Here is a 9067-nt window from a genome sequence, read left to right on the forward strand (position 1 = left end):
GTAGTGTTTGTTCAGTAAAAGGGAGCTTCCCTGTCCCTGCTCGTAATTAGACAGAAAATGCATTTTCACAATATTTATCTGTGAACAGAGTCAAAGAAAATGTAATGCCTCACCTCCTTCAGTGCTTGTTCGTGGCCTGAAAAAGTTGAGAACCACGTCTACCATGCTTATGCGTGAGCATGCAGGTCAGGATCGGCTTGTGAAGGGCAGCAAGGAAATAAATACATTTAAAAAAAGGCTGTTCCTAAAACAGACAAAAGCAGCGAGTCAAGGCCTTTTTCACCCGTTCTTCTGTGACTGTATATTGTGTGTGTGTATATATACACACACACACACACACATATATATATATATATATATATATATATATATATAGCCATATATGTTTTATCTCAAGAGCCTATGAACTGGCGTTTTCTGAGGGTCAAGATGCCTTTGATCTGTGCGTCAAGCCGGCTTCAGTACAGCTTAGCCCTTATCTGGGCTGTCCCAGAGACCCCGAGAGAAGCCACGACCACCGCGATGCCTCGACAGATTTACCTGACTATTACGGATGGGGAGTCTGCAGATGATTAATTTGACTTGAGGTTCCTTGAGAATGAAAATCGTTTGAGAACCACTGGATTAAACTTTTTAAAACAACATTAGGAAGCAAGCACAAAAAAGCAACTAGGCTACAACTAAACAAGCCTAAAGAAAAAGCATAATATTTACAAGTGACTTTACAGGAAAACAAGCCCAAATAGTCGCTTATAATAAGGAGACCCAGCATCACTGGCGTGCGTGCCTGCCCACCTCTATGTATCTCTGACCACATTGTGTGGGACGTGCGTGCGTACAGCAACACCAGATTGAGCTCAACATGGCTGTCTGTGTCTGTGGACTAATTGGGTGGGAATTCCGGCGGGGGGGGGGGGGGGGGGGGGGACGGACTGGGGAGGCTGTGTTTGACTAGAGGTCCGCACCTTGGGATAATGTCAATTCTCCATCTGTATGCACAGAGCATGTCCCCCCCCACCACCACCCGCGACATGTGTGTTCTCAAACGTTTTAATTCCTCGCTTTGAGATCCGACCACTGGCATACAGCATAGCAGTGGTTCTCAACACGTGGTCCGGGGACCACCAGTAACCAGATGGACCCGTTATAGATCTTTACCTCTTGAGAGCATATAATGACCCTGTAGGGGTCCATTTAGTTTCATTTTACGCTCAAGTGTTACTTAATTATCTGCATTACTTAATTGACAAGAAAGAAGTCTATAGCCTACACAATTTGAGAATGCAGAAGAATTGTTATTTTGATAAATGTTTGCCTGTTATCTCTCTTATGGTACCACATCGATACAGCATGGAATTATATACGTAAATAGTTTAGGCAACGTTTTGCTGAGGTTACGTTTAGGAATAAGGTTAGGTTAGGCATCGTTATACTGAGATTACGTTTAGGAATAAGGTTAGGTTTAGGCATATATAGTTTTACCAAGGTTACATTTAGGAACTAGAAAAAGTGCCCTTCTGGGCACAGGTCTCCACCAGGATTTCTTCCTCAACCTAGTGTGAATATGCGTGCACAGTTTCATCGCAATGGGGCGCTGCGTTGAGGAGTTGTGGCGATTTGTACAAAGCGGGCTACTCCTGAAAACTGTAGGAGCCAATCGTGGCAAATCAGGATGGAATATGATAAATCAAACAAACCTGTCTTGATCACATGACTATGGAGATCATGTGTAGCGATTTGCGTGAAATTTGGATAAAATCTGAAGGAGTAATAATAGAAAATGTGTTTTACATATGTCGGGCTCATGGTGGCGCTATAAAGAGCAGATGTGAAAAATTCCAGGCAAAGGTTTTTCCTTGGCCTCTAGGGAGTTGGCATACAAAGTTATCCACAGATCCGTGCAGTTAGAGGTAAAAACACTTTTCGGCCAGTTATAGCGCCACCTTGAGGCTGAGTTGAAATTGTTCATGTGGCATTTCTTCCTCGGCCTAGTGGGAATGTGCGTGCACAATTTCACGGAAATGACGCGATGTGTTCATGATTTGCAGCATTTTGTTTGAAACTGAGCACTCCTGTGAACTTTGGAAGCCAATCTTAACCAATCAGGATGGAGTCTGATAAATCTGAAAGACCCGTTTCGTTGAATGGCTCTAGAGAGACTGTGTACCAATTTGTGTGATGTTTGGACAAAATCTGTAGGTGTACTGTGCAAAAACTTGTTTTGCACAAAGCGGCCTCCTGGTGGCGCTATAACAGGCTGTTGTGGAAAGTTTGGGGCAGAGGTTCATCGTTGGCATCCAGGGAGTGTGTGTGCAAAATATGGCATCGACCGGGTTAACGGTGGCCGAGATTACACAAAGCGGCCTCCTGGTGGCGCTATAACAGGCTGTTGTGGAAAGTTTGGGGCAGAGGTTCATCGTTGGCATCCAGGGAGTGTGTGTGCAAAATATGGCATCGACCGGGTTAACGGTGGCCGAGATTAGCTGTTCACGGACACACGGACACACACACGGACACACGCGCGGACGGACGGAGTGCAAAACATACTCTCCCCACATGCCTTCGGCCTGGTGGAGACAATAACTATAGTTTCAGGTATAGTTTTACTTAGGCTATACGTTTGGTTTAGGGATACGGTATGGTGGCGACCGACGGTCACCGGATTTAACCCAGGGCGAGCCTGTGCTGGGACCATAGTTTTGGGACGAGCGTTCTCGTATCACTGTCCCTTGCTGTCTGTCGAGAGGGATGAGTGGTGGGTGTGTTGTTTCTGCCAAGCAGGAGACCCGGATTCAAACCTAGGCGGTCGGCATGTGACTGACTAGCCACATACAGGCGAATGACAAACACATCTGTCAGAGTGGAAGAAAAAGAGTTTACAACGCCAACTCCACCCAGGAAGAGATGTAAGAGAACGGTTAATCCACAGGATTAGGGGCTGCTGTGGGGGGGGGAGAGAAAAGAAAAATATTTCAATCCCTATCGTGGACCCATCTCTCCTATCCAAAAAGGTGTCTGATGGGACTGTTTGAAGAGGAATAACTGGTTTGGGTGAAGGTATAGGCTCAGGAGTGGATGAGGTGAGCGTTTGAGGATAAATAGAATTAGGTTTACATTCACAGCCCAGAGGCCTGGCGCGATGGTCTCTCTCTGGGGGAGGTTTACAGGACCCAGAGGTTTGTTTCTGTGACCTTTTGAAGAGTCACAGAAGAATACAGCTGAGAGAGAAGTGCAAGTGCATGCAAGTTTAGTGAAAGTTTAGTGGGGAAAGGGAATTGAAAGTGACTTTAGCTATAGTGGAAGTGAGCTCTGAGTGAGGAGTATACAAATGTAGAAATTACTCTTTATGCAGAATGTCCCATTTCAAGTTTTCAAATGTATTTAAAAAAAGTCACACCTGTGTGAACTGAGTAGTGCAATTCCCCCCCATCTCCCTCTCTCTCTCATTAGCAGGCAACAGTGCAGCACTATCCCTCTCTATTTCTGGCACAACAGAAATGGTACTCAAGAGTCATATAATGGTGCTCATTAACCAACACATAGACACATAGGTGAACCAACACATAGGTAGGTGAACACGGACATTGCTGTTCCTTGGAGTGGTTGCACCACTCAATGTTTGTAATAATTAAAATCGACAAAGTAACGAGTATAAGTAAAGTTACTGTTAATGTAGTGGAGTAAAAATACAACATTTGGATCTGAGATGTAGTGTAGAGTAGAAGTATTGGAAATACTCAAGTAAAGTACAAATACCTCAAAATTGTACAGTACTTGAGTACACTACTGATATACTGATATAACCCACTTTCCACAATTCCACCACTGTCCACAATAGCGGTGGAATTGTCATTAAGCAGATCAACAAGCTTACAAGCATTGTGAGCTTGTCAATCTACTATTTTCAGCGAAAGCTTTCTTTTTGAGCCCTGGAAGACTCTGCTAAACCATATGGGGTGAGGTTAAATTCCTTGATTTGGGCTCTATTCCGTAGTTTTGTCTCCCTCTGAGCCTGATCGTAACACCCTTTTTCGCCAACATCTATTTTTAACTCGCTACTTTTATCTGCGCTCGGCCTCAGCAGATGCTATACAGAGATGATGTAGGCCTACTCTTTTGGTCTGTATATGTTGCAGAATGAGGCCTATGTGGCGTCAAGTCACACTCCACTGCATCCTGCAAGAACCATATTGTAGACCAGGGGTTCTCAACGTTTTTGGCTGGGGACCCCCGGTAATGCTGGGGCCATGTCTCGCGACCCCCGCCCTGTCCTCCTCCCCACCACAAACTGACTGTAAAAATAACCTTAATAAAAGAAAATATCATAAATGAATACTGACACCAGATATAATCATTAAGGAAAGTTTAGACATGTACTGTGTACTATGTAAACTCTTAATTTCCATTTTCCAGCCATTCAGTTGGACATTTATTTGGGGACGCCCCCAAAATAATTTGGCGACCCCCTGAGGGGTCGCGACCCACGGGTGGAGAAGTGAGAACCACTGAGACTATACAGAGAAGATATATGTTCACTACTTGTCACTTCTGTGTTGTGTTAAAGCAATGGTTTTCAAGTCAACCCTTTTCATATAAAAGGTCCATTATTAGGCATAAGTAAGTCACTAAAGTCAGTACAATGAACTAAAAAACTATATTTCAGACAAATAACAATATTAAACATAATCCTAATAGTCAACTGACTTACTTGCACATATCAGTCTGCATAGCAGACCCACCCCTATTTTTCTATACTGTAGGCCTATACACATTTTCCTTTTGTTTCTTTCTTTAACAGTATATATGATTTTCTGGTTTTATCATAAGCCATTTTTGTATTGCTTTCGTTTGAAATGTACCCATGCAGTCTAGAAACTGAATACAATTTTCAATCAATCAACAAAATGGACATAGCCTACAACGAACCTGATCACCCAACACGGTGAAACAATGAGGCAAAATGCAAAGATGCAAAGAAAATCTGTACTATATCGTAACTGTATCGTAATAAAAACAGTGAAGCACAATGGCCCAACAGCCCAACTGCTATTATAATTTAATCATTTATAAATACACACAATGACCTGACCACATGTAGTTAGTAGTGATATATCTATCGGCCTATATATAATTTCATATTTCTTATCGCAGACCAAATATAGGCTATTGTGCACGGACAACAACTATAGGCTTTAATTGCACAGAGACCATTTCAGTGTAATATGTACGGATTTGGGGGTTTTCTAGTGCCAATCTGTGTTATTCGTGTTATTCTTCGCTTGGAAAGGAGCCAGCTTATGTGGTTCGGGGCTACTTCGGGCATCTGGTAAGGATGCTTCTCGAGTGTCTCACTAGGGAGGTCCCCGATGCACAACCCCCTGGTAGGAGAGCCCCGGGCAGACCAAGGATGAGTTGGAGGGTTTATATCTCCAATATATGCCGGCCCGGGACCGCCTCGGGATCCCCCAGAATTAAGTTACTAATATTGCTCTGGAGAGTTAAGTCTCCAATAGCTCTTTGGTGGAGCTATTGCTCCTGTGACCAGACTATCCACACTTTTCCTGGGCTGTGTGTGCTCCAGTTCCTGTCGATTTGATCCAATGAAAGCCAATGAAACTGGTCAGATGACCAATGATATCCAATGAAATCAACAGGAACTGGAGCACACACAGCCCAGGAAAAGTGTGGATAAGTGGTTGAAGATGGACGGATGAATGGAATCTGTTTTTTCACTATGTTGGGTTGATACAACACAGGGCTCTGTAAGCAAAGACAAAAGGCAAGGGCGACATCTAGTGTCTGTAACTGGGATTACCTTCTCAAATCTGCAACCATGAAGGAGGAGGAACTTATTTTACTTGGTTGGTAAATGAAAGAAGGAAGGGGGATGTAAGTTAACCATAGATAGATAGATAGATAGATATAATTGTAACAAACCGCTTTGGTTGTCATTTCAAACTTTATAGCGGCAAATCCTACTGTATTGAGTACTGGTGTTGCCTCTCACAAAGAAAGACAGGGGGTCCCTGCACACTCAAGACACGACTGTATTGGATATTTAAAATAATTAAATTATCTCAGTGGAAGCACACTAGCCCAGAATATAGAATATATTGTAAGTGAGCTGCGATGAAGAAGTGAGCAAATTAAATTGGGCTTTTATAATTACCAGGTGCTACGCCGTGCAGATTCCTGCAATGGGTTTCATCACTTACCTGATGTTTTCTGAGGCTGATTTGAAAACTGTCAAGTGGCATTTCTTCCTCAGCCTATAGTGGGAATAGGCATGCACGGCTTGGGAAGCCGTGGATATGCACGGCACGGATTCTAAAAACTATACTTCACTGTGCAACGGTTACAATCCCTTTAGTCTAGGCCGGGGGTAATAAAGGATTGCGACAAAGACTGGAAAGTGAGCTGTTGTGGTTGGTACCACAGCACCTCAAAGGCCCTTAAAACAAGGCTCCAGACCTCCCAAAACAAACTGGTCAGGCTCCTACTTGGCCTCACCCCCCGAACCCACCTCACCCCTGCCCACTTTGACAGGCTGGGATGGCTTAGGGTCGTCGACAGAGTACAGCATCTTGCAATGGGTCTGGTCCACAAGATTCGATACACCACCAAGATACCCATGTACCTGTCTAAATACTTCCTTAATGTAAACGAAGTCCACACCCACAACACCAGAGGGAGTGCAACAAACCATGTACAACCCAGATTCGGCACAAACAAGGGACTAAATTATTTTCGCTCCTATGCCACCAAAATGTGGAACGCCCTACCAACAGTCATTAAGACATGTGAATCCCTTGACTCCTTCAAAACCGCTCTCAAAGGGCACCTACGGATGGCTGCAATTCGAAACTGGCCTCTGTAAAATCTGAATCCCCCCCCACCCCATTTTCCCTCACTGTATATTGTATCTTTTCCCTTTTTTGCTTCCCATTATGATGAATTACTGTTCTGTTCTTTAGCTACATAGAAATGTCTATTTGTATGACTCTAAATGTTTGTATGTCTTTAAATGTTTTGATGAATTGAACAATGTGGACCCTGTTGTAAACAAGTGTAATGCTTAATTGGGTCGTCCACTCACAGTTGACAGTCTTTGTATTGAGTTTGTGCTTAAAATGTACTGTAAATTCTACAAACTGTTAAAGGTATATTCAGTGATTTCACTTAATTCAAATATCACTTATTTTTTTGTTTTGTTGTGATAATCCTCCCTACTATAGAGTGTGCTGGCCATATAAGGAGTTCCTCCCTGTCCCCAGTTAACCCCTGGGGGTCAAAAAACCTTAGGTTTCGTTTTTGACTCTCTATCCTGATTGGACGAAAGGCTGGGTCCCACAGCCAAAAACGAAACCTAAGGTTTTTTGAGTGAAATCACTGAATATACCTTTAATAAATATTTCAATCAATCAATCAATGTTTATTTGCTGCCCTTAAAGGTTCGTTTTGTTTTAAAGAGTTCACTTGCAATTACAAACAGAAACTAAGGATGTGGCCAATCAGATAAATAATCAAAACAAACTATGAAACCCTAACCTTTAACTCAAGAAAACACTATAACTAATCTACCAAACACAGAAAATAAAGGTTTAGGAATTATGCTATTCTTAACTATTGGCTTGGCAGGAGTTCTCTGGACAGCATGTTCACAGTATAAGGAACTGAAACACACTGCCAGAGAACACAGGCTACACAGCTGTGAGCAATGCTTAAATAGTGGTGCTGATTTGGCCTTCTCCAATACAGGCTCCAATACATTCAGAACAGCGCTGCTAGGGTCCTGATGAGAGTGCGTAAACACGAGCACATCACACCCATCCTCCGCTCACTCCACTGGCTCCTGAATACAAGATTTCCCTGCTAACCCACGAGTGCATCCACGGCAACGCCCCCCCTACCTCAAGGAACTTGTCACCCTTCAATCCTCAACCCGTTCCCTCCGCTCCTCAAACAGCAGTCTGCTGTCACCTATAGGCGGATGGGTGCACGCAACCTCGCCCTACCCTTAGATCTCCATATATGGAGCTGACCTAGCGTTCTGACATTCTGTCAAGTAAGTGAGCCCAGTGTCCATGACATCATGGACACTTTGACTAAAATATATAGGCCTACTAGTAGCCTACCCACCTAAAAACTCCAGGAAAGTGTTTCTTGTCTCCCAAACATTATTAAAATGAGATCTGGTTGCAAAGGGAGTGAAGTGTCCCTTTATTGCTTTAATGCTGGCTTGTAGTAGTCAGACTCAGTCTGTTTTCCTTTCTTTTTTTGTCTCCTTTAGTCCTTTGGCACGGTTCGTTACTTTGACTCCAGCGGGCTGCCGTAGTGTCCACTATGCGCGCCCCCTCCTTTTATTACTCTATGATGCGCCCGCCCGCGCCATTCTTGTGGCTCCTCCCCCGGCGCTTCAGCGTTGCCAGGTCGGCTTATGTCAAAAAAGAAACGATCCATATGTGCCCAAATCAGGGCTGGCATAGGTTGGTCTTCATATTGTATTGGGACTGGTAGATATAGGCACTGTTGAGGAGGAGGATAGATTACGTAGTTTGTGTGATCTTAAGGAAATTAAATGCATTTGGTTTTTATTGCCCATTCTACAACTCTTTTATTGCCCATTCTACAACTCTATCAGATTTTTTTTAATAAAGGTATCCAAAATATGAATTTATGTGGTTGGATGACTCTGAGAAACTGAAATGTCTCTTTCAACATGACATAAAATGGCATTGTCAATTTGTACTGTAATTATGGCAGCATGACTTTAATGACAGTTGTTTTTTATTTATTTTTGTTAAATGTGTCATATAATCCCATATGGGATGGGCCAAAGTGGCATGACACGAAAATACATTTTAATTCATCCATTGATTAAAGTGACTTGGGGCTTCTTTTTTATGGAAAGTGGCTTATACAAATTGGTGTTTGTGGGTTTTGGGCTTGTTTCTAAAGTGTAGGCTACTTGTTTATTTAGGCTTGCCTCTTTTTTATTATGATTATTATTTAGAGTGAGAAAAAAGAAATAGGCCACAATATAGGCCACATTTGTTTTTAATACATG

Source organism: Protomyctophum parallelum, assembly GCF_964188405.1.
Source record: "Protomyctophum parallelum genome assembly, chromosome: 23".
Lineage (NCBI taxonomy): Eukaryota > Metazoa > Chordata > Actinopteri > Myctophiformes > Myctophidae > Protomyctophum > Protomyctophum parallelum.